This window comes from Sciurus carolinensis, unplaced genomic scaffold, assembly GCF_902686445.1.
Source record: "Sciurus carolinensis unplaced genomic scaffold, mSciCar1.2, whole genome shotgun sequence".
NCBI lineage: Eukaryota > Metazoa > Chordata > Mammalia > Rodentia > Sciuridae > Sciurus > Sciurus carolinensis.
In genome coordinates this window covers 1,661,318-1,682,001 of record NW_025920141.1, presented here as the reverse complement: position 1 = coordinate 1,682,001, position 20,684 = coordinate 1,661,318, and the positions used below count along the sequence as shown (strand labels likewise).

The 20,684-nt window shown below is 36.6% G+C and overlaps 1 pseudogene; it reads left to right on the top strand.

Moving 5' to 3' along the window:
* The first annotated feature begins 281 nt into the window (after nucleotides 1-281).
* LOC124974275 (cell division cycle-associated protein 7-like) lies at nucleotides 282-10,769 on the top strand (annotated as a pseudogene).
* The last annotated feature ends 9,915 nt before the right edge of the window (nucleotides 10,770-20,684 follow it).

The window sequence follows — 20,684 nt, the reverse complement described above, 5'->3', positions numbered from 1 at the left end:
GTCAGTCAGTATCTTAGTTGTGACATTATTCCATTATCTGTGTAATGTTCTCTTTTTTAAGAATTTACCATTTATTTATTTTTAATGTGGTGCTGAGGTTCCAACCCAGTTTCTCACCTGTGCTAGGTAAGCACTCTACCACTGAACTACAATCCTCTGCTGCCAGGGGCTACTGCCACAAGCTGCACCTGGACCTCATCAAGGCGATGTGGCAGTTCTTCCTGATGGTGGCCTAGGCCTGCTGCTCCATCCCCACCTACCACAGTGGACAAATCGGCTTCATGCTATGCAGCAAAAACCAGAGCACCAATTTCCAGGAACCCCAGCAACCACTGATACAGACACAGGTGGAGCACATGAAGCTGAAGTACTACAACATGGATGTGCACCTTGCAGCCTTTGTGCTGCCTGAATTCACCCACAAGGTCCTGAACAAAGTGTGCTGAGCCCAGGTGACACTGCAATGTTGCCCAGGATCTTGGACTAGACTGGGAAGTCTCTGGGGTGCCCAGGACCCACCAGGCCTGGACCAGATCCCCTGTCTGCTCACACCTGCCAACAAGTGTTCCGCCCCAGAATACTGCCCCGCCTGCCCTACTGGGTGGACTCTGTGCATCTTTCTCTCTGGCATTGAGCCCCGAGCCTATACCAGCTCTGTACAGCACTGTCTCTCTGCCCCTCAGCAAACATGTGTATTTATAAAAACAATTAAACATTTTGAGGTGAGTGAAGGTTTTTTTTCCTCCTTTCAACATAATGTAAATATAAAAATGTATTCCACTCTCTTCATTCTTTTTGGTGAGAAGTTCCTTATAATCCCTAACCCTTTTTCTATATATGCAATCATGTTTTTCTCTTACTTATTTCAAATTTTTCTCCTTTCAGTGGTTTTCAGCAGTTTTAATACATATACCTACAAATAGTTTTTTTGGTTGTCAGATTTATACTATATATTCTACTTGATGTTCTCTGAGTTTCCTGAACCTGATTGTTGTCTGTCAGTGATGTTGCAAAATTCCAAGCTGTTATTACTTGAAATATTTCTTTTACTGCCTTCCTTCTCTATCTCCCCTGCCTCTCTTCATCTTCCACCTCCTCTTATTTTCCATTGGAACATGTGCTATAATGTCATAATTCTCCCATAGTTCAGGAATGCTCTGTTCATTTTTTCCCATCCTTATTTTCCTTTCCATTTCACTTTGAAAAATTTCTACTGGCATACTGTCAAGCTCACTTTTTCCCCCATGTGTGTTAAGCTTACTAAGGATTCTCTTTGAGACATTCCTCATTTATGTTTCCTGAATTTAATTTCTGCACTCTCATTTGGATAGTCTCTTAGAGGTTACTTTCCTCAACTTATAGTATGACACTTATATTGTATGCTATTTCTTTAGAGGCCACAACAGCAATCACCAATTTCCCATCCAAAATTTCCCAAACCCATTCACATGTGACTCTCAGTTTCATATTTTTCCCTTTAACCTGTATTTTACTGACCATAAAACTTTGATTAATATAACTTTACAGTAAATGTTGAAATTGGAATGTTATGTTGTCCAAATTTTTCTTCAAAATAAAGAGCAGCTGGAATAACTGCTGATAAACACCTAGGTATGACTATTTCTTCACTAACAGACATAAAAATATGACAACTATGTGAAAAAGACAGGATATATGTATGAGAATATGTTTTACATGAGATGATACAATATTAAATATGAATGAACTTAGAAAAGTAAATATTAAATCCCTAGAATTAAATTCCTAATATTACTGGAACAATTCAAAGAAACATATTTACAAAGTTGACAGGAAAATTAAAGGTAATTCTAATACAAATTTTTGAAGTTTTGATAAGAAAAAAGAGAAACAAAATGGAAGACTATTTAGTAGTATATACTTAATAAGATGGTAGACCAAATATAAATATGTCGGCAATTTTATTAAAGCTTAATGAATTCATGGCAAATTTAATGGCAGAAACTGAGAAGATAGGCTTGAAACATTATTAAATATATGCTGTCGACAGGTGAAGTGTTTTACATATAAAGAGAAAATGAATTCTAAATAAGTTAATGGAAAAATGTGTCATTAATTCAGTAAATGTAAGCATACCCAAACATTTGACAAAATAGATCAAGACAATGGGTATTAGTAAAGTTATGGAGGAATATATCATCATAATAATGTGTTAATTCATAAGGGCACAATAGCAGTCATACCCACTTTACAGATTTAAATATAGTTTCCAAATACAGTGAAAAATTTTACAGAATTAAAGCAAAAAATAGAATATTCTATAATTATAGTTGGAAATATTAATATTCAAAAGACTTCATGAATAAATTAAAAGATATGAAGAAAATTGCCAACCAACAAGTTATTTTTGCAAAACACCATATCTAACAATAGCAGAATTTTTCCCTTTTTTTTTTAGTTTTTCAAATGTTTGGCACACTTACTGAAATGACCATATACTGGGCTATGAAGTAATAAACTTAAAACCATTGAGATTTTATCAGTTACATACTCTGGCCACAATAGAATTATTATATTCAATAGCAATAATAAAATGATATAGCACACCACAAAATATTTTTAAAAATTAACACCTTCTAAGTAACTGATTGGTCAAAGAAGTAATGACAGGGGCTATTAGCAAACAGCTTCAAGTGAACGTTGCTCAATATGCAGGCCTAAGCCCAGACTGGGTCTGGAAAGCCCAAGTTTAGCCTGTACAGAGGCTAGTATGAACCTCAGCAAACTTTCACCTCTCATTGCTCTGTGACCCTCAGGGAACAGGTGAGATAGATCATTCAAAGTGGATATGTAAACTTTTTCTTACACACCAAGGTTAAACCTAATATCACAATGAAAATAGCAGTAGAGAACTCCTAAAATATTGAGGTAATTCAACATTTTCAATATTTCACAGACCAACTCTCTGTCAGCCTGAGTTACAAGCAAATACTGTAGTGCTTTAGTCTCCTCAGACATTGGTAAATTCACCCTATCACACTAACCCGTTTTGATTTGGGAAAAAAGTTCCAGGACTTAAGATGCTTAAATTAACAAATGATATACTTTAACTTGTGGGGGTAAAATCCATAAAAATCCTGATAAAACTGGAATTAAAACATTTGGAATAAATTTTAATTATATGATTAAAATGTGTGTACGTTTATGTATATAAGCACACAAGCACATGAAAATCAAGACTTAACACATAATTTCATTCACATTTATTTTTTGTGTGTGTCTCCCCTGCACATTATTTTTTGTTCTTCCTGAAATTGGTATCTAACTACTTCAGATTTCCTTACATCAGATTCTGAAAGCCTACATTTCAGATATCTTCACCCAAAAACAAACAGGGTTTTGAGAAAAAAGGAATTTTCACAAGACAAAACACATTTTGCATTTTCCCATAACTAGGAGAAAACAAAAGTAAAAAGTCAGTACAGGATCCTTCAGTGCATACTGACCTCTGGAAGGTCAGAAAGAAATGCTGTGAAACTGGTTGCACCCCACTCCCCGGACATGCTGCAGTGCAGGGCACCACAGCAACTCACCCTCTTTTTCTTCCAAATTTCTTCTCTCTTGAATTTGCGATCCACGGGCGAGAAAAAGCATTCAATGAAGATGAATGGTAGAAAACCAGCAGGTTGACAATGGAGCTCCTGGTAGGTATTCTTCCTCCAAATGTGTTCGGCAAGTGGTGCCAAGGGGTCTATATAGCACTTATGTTACTGTGATTGGTCCACAGTTATGCTAATTAGGGTTTGCAAGTGTACCAATGCTATTGGTTCAAAATGTGGAAATGCTATTGGTCCATTCTTGAGTCAGGGATTCATTCAGCTCTGCCCACTTCCGTTTTCTCAATGCCGGTGGAGAAGTGGGAGGTTGAGGTCCCGGATGGCCCACAGGTGCTGTGTGGGGCAGGTTACTGCAACAGGCCTCCCTACTCTTTCTGTGTCTGATGGCTACAGGGTGACAAGTCAGCAAGCCTTAGTTCCCCTTGGTGCTGGCTTGCTGTGCTTGTGTGGCAGCATTCATGCTGCAACAGGGCCTCCAGTGCTCAGACCCACCCAGGCCTGACTCCACCACTCCAAGGTTCAACTGTCTCTCTCAGCTGGAGCCACTCGCAGGCTATGAGGCCCAGAGCCCTATCAACAGTACAGCATCCATTGAAGAAAATGTGAAAAAACTGATATTTCCATCTCCTGGGCATCTTCAAATTTTATGTACTTATAGTTTATATTGTTATTCGCAGAGAGATAAGACTGGCTTTCAAGGTGAGCATCCCAGAGAGCATAGACAAAATAGTTTTCATTCAGAAGGCAAGGCTAGCCACTTGTGTTTTATAAAAGAGTATATGAGTAGAGCAATCAATTGTCAAACAGAATCCTTCCTATGTGGAGGAGAATGACTCAGTTTTTGTAAATAAGACCAGAGCAATTCTATTAAGGCAGTCATTCTAGTGGAACTCTTCTATTTATTTCTAAAACACATTGTCAGTGTTCACTCACTGATGTGAATTTATAGTAACAACAATTATATGAAATTTCTCTGATTGAATTTGAACAGTGTGATGCAGGCTAGGTAAATAATAAAGCTACAGGTACTGAGGTGAGCTCATCTAGCCAATACAGGAGCTTTAATGAAAACAACTTACCATGAAAGAGACATAGACATGAAAGTATTTGCCAGGAAATTTATTATGTTCTCTATTGGAAAACACATTAGAGAAAAATGTACATAAGCTTTTCAACAGTAAAGAATATCAACTAGAAAACAAAACTATAAAAAAACCATATTCCCAAGGAGGCAGAGGGTGATTACAGGTTTCCAGAACTGCAAAATGAATCAAATAAATTTCATTTTGTTTATAGTTTCTGTGAGTGAAGTTTTGCTACAAGAGCAGGAAATAAATTTTCTTCCCTTCCTAATTGTTACCTTCATTTTATTTATTTGAAGCATCTATTTTGAAACAATGAAATTTGGAGTGGAGTTGAAGATAACAGATTTTTATTAACCAAAAATTATTTGCATATACCAGCATAACACACCATCCTGGGAAATTAGTACAATAGAACAGAAGGAAACACAATGTTCTGTATATAGATCGTACAGCCCTGAGAAAGTTCAATTCCAGGTATGGCACTCAGCTTTGTCATCATCAACTTTCTCCTAATATAATAATATAATTTAATTCTAAAATTTCAAATTATATGGGAGATTTAACTGAAATAGTTTATCCTCTCATTACTCTGAAAGAAAACCTTCTGCATGTGGTGATCAATGCAACAATACTTTCTTAAATTCACATTTTCATATAATATCCAAAGCTAAGGCAGGTCTGTACCGGTTTAATCATTCATGGACAATACACAGTATTTCAATGCCTAACTAAAACAGATTTAATTGCTAAATAATATTTCAAAGAACAGAACTTCACTTTAATCAAAAACAAGCTTACAAGGCAATTTTCAACTTCAGCAAGCTTTTTATTTTTTTTTCCAGCTGTGTGTCCCTGTTAATTGTCCCTGTTGATTCCTGAAATTATATGAAAAGTGTCCCAGATTTTGAAGTAGTGTACATACAGAGGTTTTTCTTTTATCAGTTGATGAAGTATCTGTGATTAGAACTTAATTGACATTTATAAGATGCATTACCCCACCTTGTATATTTCAGAACATGATGATTGAGCATGAACAAAGTCTGAGATATCCCCCAGAAATGGGAGTGCTCCTAATTAGGCATCTGGTTTTGCAAATACTAACCTCATCTGCAGGAACATCAAAAGATAATGTAGGGACACCAGCAGAGCAGCTGAGGTCAACATTAAATTTGAAATATTTAAAGTAGATACAAAACTTTTCTGCAATGCAAACAAATATGTTCATTCTTGTGTGTGATGGTGCTATTGGTAAAACATGCTTCCTGATATCCTACACAGCAAACAAATTTCCATGTGAATATGTTCCCACTGTTTTTGAACTATGCAGTCACAGTTATGATTGGTGGAGAGCCATATACTCCTGGACTTTCTGATACTGCAGGGCAATAGGATTATGACAGACTACAACCACTAAGTTATAAACAGATGTATCTCTAGTCTGTTTTTCAGTGGTCTCTCCATCCTCATTTGAAAATGTGAAAGAAAAGTGGGTGCCTAGATAACTCAGAAGTCCAAAGACTTCCTTCTTGCTTGTGAGGACCCAAACTGATCTCAGAGATGGCCCATCTACTATTGAGAAACTTGCCAAGAACAAATGGAAGTCTATCACTCCAGAGACTGCTGAAAAGGTGACGCATGATCTCAAGACTGTCAAATATGTGGAGTGTTCTGCATTCACACAGAAAGGCCTAAAGAATGTGTTTGATGAATGTTGGCTGCCCTGGAACCTCCAGAACCAGAGAAGAGCCACAGGTGTGTGCTACTATGAACATCTTTCTAGAGTCCTTTCTGCATAGCAGGTGGTTGGTATCATACTGAAAGCAATGTTTAAATCAAACTAAAGATTAAAAATTAAAATTCATTTACACAATAATGACAAATACCCTGCACCTACCCACATGCACTCGTGTGAGACAAGATCCATAGGTATGCCCCTCAACATCATATATCCTTATAATCATGAATTTTAACATATTTCACTTCTGCTTCATATCTATTTTTAAAACATCATCTCTAATTTCATTTGCTATTCTTGAGATAAAAATTTTTAAGGAATCATACTTTCATAATTGAATAAATGTACACTAAGTGAAATACAGAAATACATAATATTTAGGCATTTAAATGCATCACACATATGCGTGGGTATGTATGCTCTTAAAAATGAAAGTGAGATGGTACCAAATAAAACACCTAATAACTGTGAAGAAGTCACTGATAGCTGAGCACATTTAATATTTTAGTTTAGCTAAGTATTTATAAGAAAGTACCTTTTCTTTTTGCATTATAACCCTAGTTACTTTCCCATTGTCTTTCTAGATTTTTTCAACTAATGTAGGTGTCTGAACTAATTCAGCTCCAAAGCATATTTATGCAAAAATTAAAACCCCAATATTAATAAACTGTGATTTATAAAATAGTGTGCATGGATATGTTATTTTAAAATCATTGCCTTTGTTACTAATTCATGAGTTTCAATCATTTACTATATGGCAATCATCATTCACCCAGATTGAATATTAATCCAAAACAATTTAAAACATTTGTACAAGAAAGGTATCTCAACTAGAGTATTGGGACTTCTGTCCAAAATGTTTTCATTCCACATTAATTTCTATTATCTGAAAACCTATCAATTAGGTATTTTAATTTTATACAATATATAAAAAGTCAATATTTATATCTACATTAGTATATGAAATTAATCTCATGAGAATGTATATATGACTACCAAGAGGCACACAGAGCCATTTCCTTAGTCACTTCAGACTCAGCAGACCCCAAGTGTCCTAGATGCCTGCTGCTGGTTGGGCTGTGGCTCAGTGGTAGAGAACCTGCCTAGCACATGTGAGGCACTGGGTTCAATCCTCAACACCCCATAAAATAAATGAAAATAAAATAGAGATACTGTGTCCATGTACAACTCAAGAAAATTTTTAAAAAGAAATAAAAGAAAAGCCTGCTGAAACACATCATAAATCCAAGATTTACTAAAGAAAAACTAACATTACCTAACAAAAATTGATGTTTAAACCTGTTAACCAGGACAATTGTCATAGGATATGAAATATTCACTTGATCTGGAAAAAGGTATCCTATCCAGATAGAAGGAAAGACCATATTCTTACCAAAAAATCATTTGGTTACTACACAATCTATAAAAGAAAATTAATTGTATGGCCATAGTGTAGGTTTAAGACATGATATTAACATGGTATATGGTATAAAACTACTTAGGGTAACACTACAGAAGCCAGTTAAATTCAGTGCCTTCCTTCACTAGAGACCCAACAATTATGTCAGTGACTATATTCCAATATTCACTTCCCTCACCCTCCTACCTCTTTTTAATTAATAATTTAATTCTTCTTGACCAAGCTTTTTCTTATGACTTTTTGACACTTTTAAAACTGAATCTGACAAAAAATAAAATGAATGTTAATGTTTTTATATTTCTATGATCAGCTTCCTGTGTTCCTCAAGTTCAACACAATGTGACATCTTCAGAGATAACTCCTAGAATTTCAGTAATAGTGTAAAACTGGGAGCAATGTAACATTACATCAACAGTATAAAAAATAAATCTCAACATAATTTACTCTCACTAGTGAATGTAGTGAAATATTTCACTTTATATTTCTTTCCATAGATATGTCATGGATTTCAAAATTTCACAATTAGATATATGTGATGTTTGTAATTAATTTTAATTTGAAATATATCACCTTATATTACTCACCTTTTATTTTCTTTTGTTCATAGTATTGCATATTGACTACAGTTTTTCCAAGTGTCTTTAAGGTACTATGTTTTGCAGTATGCCAGCTGATGCGTTTTCCAAATGTTACTTATGTTTATTTTTCTGCCTCATAATTTTGTTTATATTTGCTGTGGAGATTTTAGAAATCATCAAGATTGTTTGGTATAGGAAGGAAATCAATCCTGGACTGTTTAATTACTTGCAATCTTCCTGTTTTTCCTTGGATACATTTTCATCCTTACATACATTGTAGATTTTTTTAACCCTTTCTAATACAGCTCAGCTAAATTTTCCAAAATAGTTTGCTTTATATTGTCATACTATTTTATGCTGAAAGTAAATCATGATATTCAGGAAGAAAAACATCAAACTCAATATTGTAAAATAAGCTACCGTTTGAAATTTTTGCATGCAGATTTAACAAAAAGAATTGAAAGAAAGAGTAAGGTTTACATGAAAAAATAGCTTTAATTCTGATGAATTGCTTACACATCTCAGTCTTTTTGGGCTTTAAAATTGGCTTGGACATTTAAGTACAAAGACTCCTGTTTTATTCACATCTAAAATGAAATAGAAAAGAGAAGGAAAACAGAATAAAATATAAAATGTTATAAATCTGGAGGCAGCTCACACTACAGTTACTGTGTGGGACCACCAAGCGGCTGTTAGGCTCACCCAGCCCAGAGCACAACCTGTGCACCTGCCACCAGCATAGAGGCTTGCCGCAAAAGGGTCTCAGAGTATAGAACCTAAAGAAATTCAGATACTTGAAGTTGATTTCCATGGAAACCTTGTCATTCTTTGATGACAGTTGTGGCAGCTTTGCTTCTGATGGTTTTGCAAAGGAGAGACTGTGGGCAAACCACCAAGGCTGTAGGCCCTGCAGACAGTACAGACCCTCTGGAATTCTCAAGGTGGTCATAAATTTCCCAGTACAAACCACCAGGGGGGCAGCCAACAAAACACAGCACCCCCAAGCCCTCCGAGAATTTTTAAAAAGGAGAAAAAAGAAAATCTACTGTACATCAGTCATGTACTAATGAAACCTCCCAGTGTTCAGTAGCCTGATGCATGCGAGGTACCTGACAATGAGCTTCAAGTCTCCAGCAGGCATCTCAGGATGGAATTTGTCCCACCCAAAGATAAGAGCTACAGCTTCCAGGATTATCCAAGATGGCCGCTCTGGCTTTGAAATGTGTTGGCAAATGGGGAGCTGCAGCTCAGGGGTGGATGTGGTCAGCTGGAGGTCCTGGAGACTGGATGCAGTTGGTCCGGCAGGGATCCTGGAGGTCCGGTGTGTTTGGTGTTGTTGTGGGATCCTGGAGGCCAGTGGCAATCAGTCAGTCTGGGGTCCTGGTGATAGGGCGCAGTCAGTTGGTCTGGGGGTCCTGGCAGCAGGGAGCAGTCAGTTGATGTGAGGGCCCCAGAGGCAGGGAGTGATTGGTTGGACTGAGGGATCCTGGAGACGGGGCTCAGTCAGTCCGGCCAGGGGTCCTACGGGGCCTGGCTGTTGTCTCAAAAATGGCCCTCCGAGCATTTTGCCACTGATTCCAATTCTGATTCAGAAGATGAAAGCAGCACGGACTCTCTTGAGAAAATGGCTTTAAATATAAAACAAAACAAAGCAATGCTCACAAAAATCATGTCAGAATTAGAAAACTTCCCTCGTTCCTTCCCTGGAAGATGTCCCCTTCCAGACCCAAGATCAGTAAGTGAATCACAGTCACCACAAAGTGTAGATTCCCAGTTGTGGCTTCCAGGAGGAACTCTGCCTGGAGAATTTATCTTCTGACTAGGCCAAGGTCCTAGATCTTGGGATCCCTTAGTGCTCTTCCCACAGAAGAGGAGGAAGAAGAAGAGGAAGAGGATAAGTTCATGTTGATGAGGAAGTGGAAGACTGTGAACAGCTACATGGAGGATGATGATATGCCCAGAAGTCAGAGACCAGGATCCATGTCTCTTCTACATATAATTCATCCAGTGGAAGGAAGGAATCACAGATGAAGACTTGGAGAACATTTGTAGCAACTCTTGAGAGAAGATGTATAACCATTCACCAGGATAGTAGAATCCCAACCCCTGGGGCACTTGAGGCCAGTTGTGTGGACCCTGCCTTTGAAACTGTTATGATGAAGAGGTCAAGGATGCTTTGCTCAATCCAAACTGGCATTTCCCATGTTGTCAAGGAATCTGCAACTGCAGTTTCCACTGCCAGGGAGATGGATGGTGTGCAACTGGGGTCTTTATGTATTTAGCCAAGTATCATGGCTTTGGGAATGTGTGTGTTACTTGAAAAGCTTGAAACAGGAATTTGAAATGCAAGCATAATACCTACAGATGCCAGTTATCTGCTTCTCACACTGTCCTTAAAGTTCTCAGTTTTGTCATTGATTGGAACCTGGTTAAGCATCTTGACGATCAGTCTGCTTTATGGAAAACTCAAATCAAGTTCATATCATTAGATTGGCATGTGTTTCTGGACTATCATGGGGGAGGGTGGGAAGCATTTGGCTAGTTACACTTCACCCTCCTATAGTTTCTCCTCTGCTTCCCCTGCCCACATCTCATAGCCTCCCTCTCTTATTCCAGTGGTCCTATCGGTGGTCACTTAGTTTCAGAATTTTTTTAAGTGGCAATTTTAAAAGCATATTTGATTTAATTGGTGTTGATATTGCCCTGAAATTCACCCATAAAACCTGACACTTGGAAACAGGATACCAAAGTGTTAACTCTTCTATCAAACTCCAGAGAGCAGCCCTCTAAGTTGTTTATACAGAAACAATCCTTATGATTTTCATGTTCACACTAGTTATTTTTAGCAGAATTAAGGCATGAAAATCTTAGAACTATCTGGAAACATCGGATAATTGTTGTGAAATGAAATACACTACTTTTTATTGCTCTCATGAGACTACCCCATGTATTGTAGTTTCTGTAAAACTCCTTGCAGTTGAGACTTTGTTGCCACTGGTTTCTTCCACCCTGAGGTTAAGCCCTGCATCCTGTTTACAGTCGTCCATAGGTCCATGGGCAACATTGCACTGCACTACTTAAAACTACTGCCTTAGGAGATATTCTGGGAAGTAAGGATGGAGAAACCTCAGAGTAGTCCTATTTATATTCTTGCTAGAAAATTTTTAGAAACTAATAATAATTAGTTTATCATTCTTTGCAATTTCTTATATTATCCCTGGGAGTTTCTGTGCTCAGGGATTTTAATCTGGTTTTAAGCATTTTATCATAATGAGAAGTACCTTTTCAGAGATAAGTAGCTTCCAATGGTTATTTGCTTAATATCGCTGCCTTGTTTTTTAACATTTAATAGTATTTTTAATAGTAAAGAAAAACAAAGTTCAAATGCCCAACAATAGTTATGTTTAACATTTGGTATACATATGAATAAAGATAAAAGGCTGCTGAGTAAACACTGGAGTTAAATAAATGCATATACATATAATTAATTTTAATTTATTTTATGAATAAATAAGAAAAAGTCACTGGCTAAAAAGGATTTGGTTTCTAATATTATTAATTTGGAGTCCTTCACTCCCCAGCAAATTTCCCATTAGGCCAAACTGACAACTCTCCCTGCCAGGCATCACAACAAACCATTCCACTGGCCCCACAGATTTGGAGGAAAATGTTTGGTCTGTGGTTCTACAATCTTTATTTTAACCTGGTACCAGCTTGAGAAGCAAACCCTTGCTTTTGGTCACCTGACTTTTTTTTTTTTGGTACTGGTGATTGAATCCAGGGGTTCTTAAGCACTGAGCCACATTCCTAGTCCTTTTCAAATTTTGAGGCAGGGTCTCACTAAGTTGCTGAGGCTGGTCTCAAACTTACGATTCTCCTGGCTCAGCCTCCTGGATCACTAGGATTACAGGCTTGAACCACTGTGACCAGCTTGTTTTTCAATTTAAAAGAGAAAGGGAGGGAGAGAAGAAACTTACCAAAATTAAGACCACCCAATAGGAATGGAAGAACATTCCATACCATTCCAGTAGGAATGTTCTTCCATACCATTTCAGTAGGAATGTTCTTAACCTCTTTATTGAGCTTTTGACTGATGTATGCAACCACAGAATAAATATAACCTTCCCACCAAATGGCAGGCTAAACCAGCAGCTTCTGGCAAGACCATGTTGCCTAAAGGGTAGGGTAGTGATGTGACTCAAGTAGACTCTGCAAATGAGGCCTTGCCAACAACCAGTGGATAGACACATAGTATCCAGCACCGTCCTTGGGTCCTTCTCCTGATTTTCACAGGCAGGACCTGTGTGAGGGGAGTAGCCGGTATTACTGTTGGAGAATGGCTGTAGTGTTTTCCGGGGCACAGCCTGGATAAATGATGGCAAAACTTCCAGACATAGATAAGTCAACCACAGTAGAATGGAGGTGACCCTCAGGGTTCTGGCCATCCCCAATTGGTCCCCCATCAATGACTAGTGACAAATGAGGTCAGAGATCTTGGAACTCTTCATCATTCAGAGAACTTGCCTGGGAGCTGAGGTTGGCACTGGTGAGAGCAAGAGGTCTCTCAAACATCTGGGCCAAGTCCCGCATGAAGGCATGGTCAGGAGGAATCTGGATACCTACAAGAGGGGTAAAAAGGTTCAGGTCTTTGTTGAGCTCTTCAGAGCATTCCATCACCAGGGTCACTGGACCTGGCAACAGAACCTGTGGACCTGGCCATCAGGGCAGCCCACAGCGCCTTGGTCCAGCCAGTGCACTCAGGGCTTGTGGCCTGCACGGAATTACCCCAGAACTGCAATAGCTGGGCCCCTAGCACTGCTAGAGCAGGGCTCGGCAGGCAGAGGAGACGTCCATTGCGAGCGGAGCCCATCTGTCCCTCGCCCAACCCTATGCTGACAACCATTCTCTGCCATTTTGTTTCTGGGGAGATTTCATGTGTCACCCTTCCACTTTCCTTTTTCATAAATCATTATTTGGTAGAAGTAGAATTTTAAGTGTGTGTCCAGTTCATGTGCATGTATAACTTGTTGCTTTACCCATTCATAGTACAGCTTTTTATCTGAAATGCTTTTATACAAAATTTTAATTTTAATAATAAAACACTTTGTTGTAAACTAATATGAATTTAGAGAACCCTTGTCTTGGCAGACATGGAGAAACACAGAATGGAAGGAGATCATTGAGCATTGAGATAAGAAATAGCTAATTATTAATTAAGACCAAAACCTTAATGTTTATTTCCATTTTTCTTTTATATGTTCAAGACTTGATTTATGAGAGCAAGGATTTTTTTTATGTTTTAATTTTTTAGGGCCTAGCACTATAGGGAATGATTACAGCAATGCTTGTTATGTGAACTGGACATTTAGCAGACTAAAAAAATTGGCAAATGGAGTAAAATAATTTAATATACAATTTAGAATAAGCTGCATAGTAAGCTCATATAATTGTTTTTACATTTCCTTTAAAATGTTTTCTTTCTCTGAATTAAAACATAGTATAAACATATACAAAACATATAATACATGAATTACTTGTGTTTTCTAGCTAGGCAAAACTTTGGATATATGCCACTAAAAGACATTTATTCCTTTCCCTACATCACCAATCTTACTTATTTATAAATTTTGTTGCTTAACTTTCAATTTATTCAGTCTTCCTTTTCTTATCTAAGAGATTCCATATGAATAACTTTAAGGAATCTTGAAGTAATGTTCTATCTTATAAATATAATTTTCCATTTCTTCCATAGTATTCCAGTTAAACACACATATACCACAAATCTTCCCTGTGTTTCACCACTCAGACTTTTCCAATTGATCATTGATACACCTAAAGGGTCTGTTTTTTTTAATACACTTAATATCAGGCTAAATCTTTAGAGATTTGATAGGCATTAGATAGATTTCTTTTTAATTTTCAGAAGAAAAATCAGAATGTCTCATAACTATCAAAATGAGGCTCAGTGGGAAATACATTTAAGACTTTGACTAAGGGGAGAAAAGAATCTCTTGTGTCTAAGTACTCCAATGACAAATTTCATAGGGCAAGAGGTTTTAGTTGAGTGAATTACTTTCCAGACTTTAAATAGATAATGTATGATGTCAGACACTTTGGTATTCTATGTAAAATTGGTAGGTTAATAATGGACTTTAAAGAAAATTGGCTCATTTATATTTGGGATGACAGGAGATGCTAAAATTAACTAATTAAAATAGATTTTATTCAATTTTACTTAAATATTTCAAGTATATCTTTGGGGATTTCATTTTATAAGAAAATATTTTCCCTGAGTATTAATGGTGCAGAAAACTGGCAATAGATACTCTTCATTATTGTGAAATGATGCCTTGGCTTTTGATTGAAACATTTACAAGATTACTTTGTCCCTCATGATGAAGTTATGATCAGCAAGTCCCTCAGGAGAACATTTAGGCAGTTTTATTCTTTGCAAAATGCAGTCATTATATTTGCTTGTAAAGAAAAAATTATAAGACTTCTATTGTTATATACAAAATTGTACTGAAAGCACTAAGTGACTTTTCCTATTTGGTTCATCTTTAGGAATTCCTTTAGTATAGGCTCATCCCCTACCTTTTCCATTAACATGTCAATACTATTAATTCACTCCTTCATCTATAAGTGTATATTGAATCAGACCAATTGATATAGATTTGAAAATGAATTAAATATTATTGTTGTCAACTATAACTAGGAGGAAAGTTATAAAAATATTTGAAGTGCTATAATTGTTATAATGGCTATCACTGCTAAATAATAAATTGGCACAAATTGGTCTTGAAGAACAAACTCCAGAAGGGAGTAAAGGATGATTTCACAGAAGTAGAGACATGCTGGATTTTGAAGGTTGACAAGGTGTTTTAGAGAATCAAGGGAAGTTTGGAAGTAATATACAAAGTCTAAGAAAACTGTGGTCACATGGTGTAATTGCATGTATTTGTACAATTCATGAATTAAGGCTTTAAATTTGGACAGAAGTGACAAATATAAAAATTTAAGTCAGGATATGTCTGACCAGTGTTTGGAGGAGTTCTGAAATTGGCAGTTGGAGGAGTTGTATTGTCTCCCAGGGATAGACCAAAAATTCTGGTAGGTGGAGGACTGTGAAAGTTTTTATTTTTTTATGCATAATATATAGATATATGCAAAATAAACAGAGAGAAAGGTTATATATTAGTGATATTAAAATTTCATTGAGGACGATGTTTGAAATAGTGTATTTATGAAGAACAACAGGATAGGAGGAATTTATAATAAAAAGTTGGGAAATCCTGGTCTGATAGAGGGTGCTGTGTTTCATTATTTCATGACGATATTTCAGTGTTGTTCATGATTTGTGAAGTCTTGAATGTCAGTTCTCATACCAAGTGTCATTTAGTGACTATAAAATCACAAGTACAGGCCATCTCCCATTCTTGCACTCCTACTCCAGTCTCTTAGTCTGACATTTTTACATATTCAGCAGTTCTGTCATCGTGGGTTTAATTCCTCTCTGCTGAGTTCCTGTCCCTGAGGGACAATAAGCTTTGATTTTTGAACAAACTATGAACTTGGTGCCAAAATAATTAGTATTGCATATTAAAATATGATTAATGGAATTATCATCAGATATTGCTTCAATTTTGAAAGTTTTCTTTCTCCTGTGATGTTCCATTTTATATTTGTTCTTTTACATAAGATGACTGACCAAATTGATTGTTTTTATTTAAGCATTTTAAGTTTGCGCAGCGCATAGTTGGTGAGGCCGCCAAGCCAGGAGGTGCCCACCAGCGCGCAGCAGAGGCGGGGCGAGTGGAGTCCCGCATAACGCAGCGGACTGCACACCGCGGCCCCTGGGTCTAGCGCCATCACCGCCAGGAGGACGCACTTGGTGGAGCCCAGGGCCCGTGACGCGCACAGCTGGGCCGTGCAGCCGCCACGGGGCCGGGCCACGCAGGTTGGTCAGTAGTGGGAACACCAGTTGGTGATGAAACTGGCGTCCACCAGGGCCAGGAGGCAGAGAAAGTAGTACATGGGCGTGTGCAGACGCGCATCCCGCATGGCCATCAGTAGCATCGCCGCGTTGCCCATTAGAGTCAGGAGGTAGCAGAGGAGGACAAGGGCGAATAGGGAACAGGACCGGCTGCACCGAGGGCCAGTCTGTGAATCCCAACAGGAGGAAGCGCTCCTCTTTGCTGTGATTGGCCTAAAGAAGGAAAACTCCAAGAATATTTGGAAGGACAATATAAAGGGTGGCACTATTCTTACAAGTTAAAGGATAACCCAAGAATGTGGGACTGCGGAAGAGCTGAAAGCACACAATAGTATAGATAATAATTTACTTATTGTAGTCCCATTTAACAGATCTGAACCCTTACTTTAGTTGCTACATACCAGTATTCTTTGTTTTTATATATTTACAGGGTCCTATGGGGGAGACAAAATGTCTATTTTATGGGTCTACAAATAGGGCCTCAGAAATGCTAATTAAGTTGTCCTAGGGTCTTAGCTAGTCAGTGGCCATGTGTGACTGTACTCAGGTCTGTCTGTTTCCAGATCAGTGCTATTTTCAGCTGCCTCTCTGGCTCTGGTTGTACTCCCAGGGGCCAAAGAAGAAATCTAATCTCTCTCCCACATCAGAGCCTTTCAGATTTATGAAGACAGATTTCACTCTGAGCCTCCTTTCCCCAATTTCCTGGAAAGTGTGTAGTACCTAAAAATTAGGGCAATATCCCATGCTTGCCCCAACTAACAATTTATAGATCAGAATTATCACCTTCCTTGTTTTAGGTGCTTCACTTTTGTGGACCTGGGGCCAGAAGAATTTCTGAGCAGACAAAACCTGTTAGACCTCATAAATTGCCTTAACCTTGTTTGATTTGTGAACACATCAGATTTATTTCTTGTAAATACCTAAAGAAAAACAAAACTCAAATCCAATCAATTAGAAGCAGACAGCATATTTGTGTATCTAGGCTCTTTCTAATAGGACAGACCAAATAGTGCAAATATATAATTATAAGCAATTAAATATTTTCTTTGATATACTTCTCTGTTTGTTCTATTAAACTCTTCCTCTTGTGTTGCTGCTTTGACTTTACTGAACTACTTCTGGACTGGAGCTGCCTGATTCATGAAGAGCTGTTTATTGAAATAAACTTTAAAATTAAAAAAAATATAGAAAGGCAGTTAGGATGACTTAGCCAAGGACAGCCTAAATCCTAGCTGAGGATGATGGAAAGGAGTTTGCACATTTAATTCCTAAAATCTAGCAAAAATAAGAGTTTAAAGTTGAGGTATCTTAAAATGACATTCTGACTTTAAATTGTACTTTTACTGAATTATTTTATGAACAAGAGAATTTGAAACTTAAAAAGTAATTTATAAGCTGACACTCTCATCAAAATATCCCAAATGACTGTAGTACAATATAAACCCTTGCATGAAAAGTTCTCTCTTTTTTACCTTTTAGTTTATTCTAAACTTTAACTGGAGATCTACAGTTCAAAAATGATAGAAAAATTAATAATGTGTGTTCTTTTATTAATTTTCCCCTTTAGGAGATATTTCATTGAAAGAGTTCTTCACCTGCACACATGAGCACTTTGTCTGGTGCTTTTCCATCTCACTTCTTCCCCTTATGTTTGGAGGAACTGGTGTTATTCTTTGGAGGGCATGGAAAAGAGAAAAGTGGCCTCTGTTACACATTCCCATGCCTCCCCTTTGGCTAGGCTTATGCTTAGCACAGTGAGAGCCAGTTTTACGTGCTCAGCTCAGGAAGAGTCAGGCTGCCTCATCTTTGCTCTCTCTCTACCCAAATACTCTTGCACCTCTTCTTTCTGGCCATTGTTAATTTATTTTCATCTAAAGAATCCATCAGTTCTTACATAACAATTCCATGTATGCAAATTTAAGTAAGCTTCCTTTTATTAATAATAAAACATTTCATGTTGCATGCATTATGATGAATTTCCCAATATTGGGGTAATACAACTGAAACATATCTGTGATGCTAATATTTTTCTTAAGTGTAATACGATTAGTTACTCAGTGTTACTATGGAATTTATTAAGAAAATAAAACAAAACAGTGTATGCTAGCAGAACATTATCTTTTGTATATTTGAATATGGATGAAATGAAGTGAACATTTCTTAAAAAGACAAAAATGATAGCAATCTTTGGGGATAAACAAAGTATGAACTTTTGCTATAAGTGATAACAAATTTATATCATAATAATATGATAGCTTCATCTTTTATAAGCTAGAGAATTTTAACACTATGCAGTATTGCTTTTTAATAATGAGTAAATATTCTGAATGCAGAGAGTTCATTTTGAGAGTGAGTAGTAGCTAAAGTCAAGTAAATTAACTGAAGGAAATGACAAAAATATATGAATAGACAGCATGTTTTCCATTAAGGAGAGGAGAAAAAGAATATTCACAGAAAAGTAATCACTATGAAACTTGCTGATGTATGCAGAAAAAATTGAAAGGAATGTTAATGAGTTAAATAGAAAAGAGAAAAATGGCAATAAAAAAATATGTTGTTAAAATGTTAAACTTATAAACAAATTCAAATCCATAGATAGCATCTGTGGATCATCTGTTTCTTGAATCCATTCTAATGCACATCTTATTATTTCCACTAGATTGCAAATTACTTAAAAACAGAATATGTGTTGTGTTCATTTTAAAATTACAGACATCTCCTGTTAGAATGACTAAGCTGTAGTTAGAATTTCAGAAGCATATTTGATGGACAAGAGAAATTTCATTGCATAACCAGTGTCTGTTTGGACTTCCAGAGCCCATGAAAGGCAGGGTCTAGGAATGTTTCCTGAATTGAGCCTCAGTTGTCACAAAGTCTTGTATACTTCAGAACATAGCTGAAGAAACTCTGGATAACTTCTGTTCCTCTATGTTCAAATCTCTTACTCTGAAAGCCCAATTATCTCATTCATATAGGAATACACATTCAAAACTTTAGCAAAAAGTTTTTTCTCTTAGCCATCCTGTACAAGAGCCTCCCAGATATTGGTGGTATTTAAGGAAGTAAATCTTTTCACTTACTATGCATTTTAATGACTTATGACATTCTTCCATTGGGAATATAAATATTTTGATAATTTGGGTTAATTTCTTAAACTCTTGCCCTAGTATTGTGCCATAAGTTGTCATTACAGGAGATCAAGGTGGCTTCTACTTTTGACTAATGTTAAAACATGTTTCTTCCTGATTTCGACCCTCCTTTTTCTTAGTTCTATTATAATAATCTCAATTTTCTTATTAATATTAAACTAAGAAAACATGTCTTTCTGAAGATACCTTGGCAGGTTAGAACCTAGGCATGTCATCCTGAAGAGCTGGAAGGGTCGTTTGGAAATATAAACATGTAGGATGTGTTACCCCAGTGCTCCAAGCTCTATGGGTGGGCACGAGTTTAACATCAATTTTTACCAGTTAGCAAACACACATTGTCTAATCTCTGAGAAAATTATTAACAAAAATGGAATGTACCCAACATTGTTTTCCAGGGCTCATCCTGGAGAATCTTTAAACAATGTTTCCTCAGTGCATCAAAACCCTCTCAGCTTTTGTTTCATCTGAGTTGAGATCAGATTCAGTTGTGGCCTCTATCACCTATTGCAATAATATTGAGTAAAGTCTTCCTTGCCTGTTCAACTTTGTGTAGGGCAAATTTTGCTTTTAATTTGCTGTGAAATTACTACAAAATATATTATCTTTGGGTTTTTATTTAATTATATTTAATTTAGAATCTCCAATATTAGTCTTTACATACAATAATCTTTTTATATGATGATGATAAAATTTATTTTGTATTATTCAGAGGCAAAACTTCATATTGTTGTTATTGCTATAGTTAAGCAGACTTCATTTCAAACAATGGCTACAAGTATAAATTGCTAATATTTTGTAGAGAGCAACTTATTAATAAGTATTAAGGAATTTGACATACACATACATTTTCACCAAATAATTTAGCTTACACCAAAAGAATAATCAAATATTTATACAATTATTTATTAAAGTGGTCCTAGATACAAAACAATTAAACAACAGTTTAAATTATGTTGTACTTTGAAGACAAATATAAAACATCAAATAGCATTAGAGAAAAGTAATAGTGCATAGTACTGGTGCAGCCATATGTTGACAATGTCAAAGAAATTATCTAAGGCAAAAATGATTGCAAATCCTTAAAAAGAATGAAGCCTATATTTGAGAGGTCAGTGACACAGACACAGA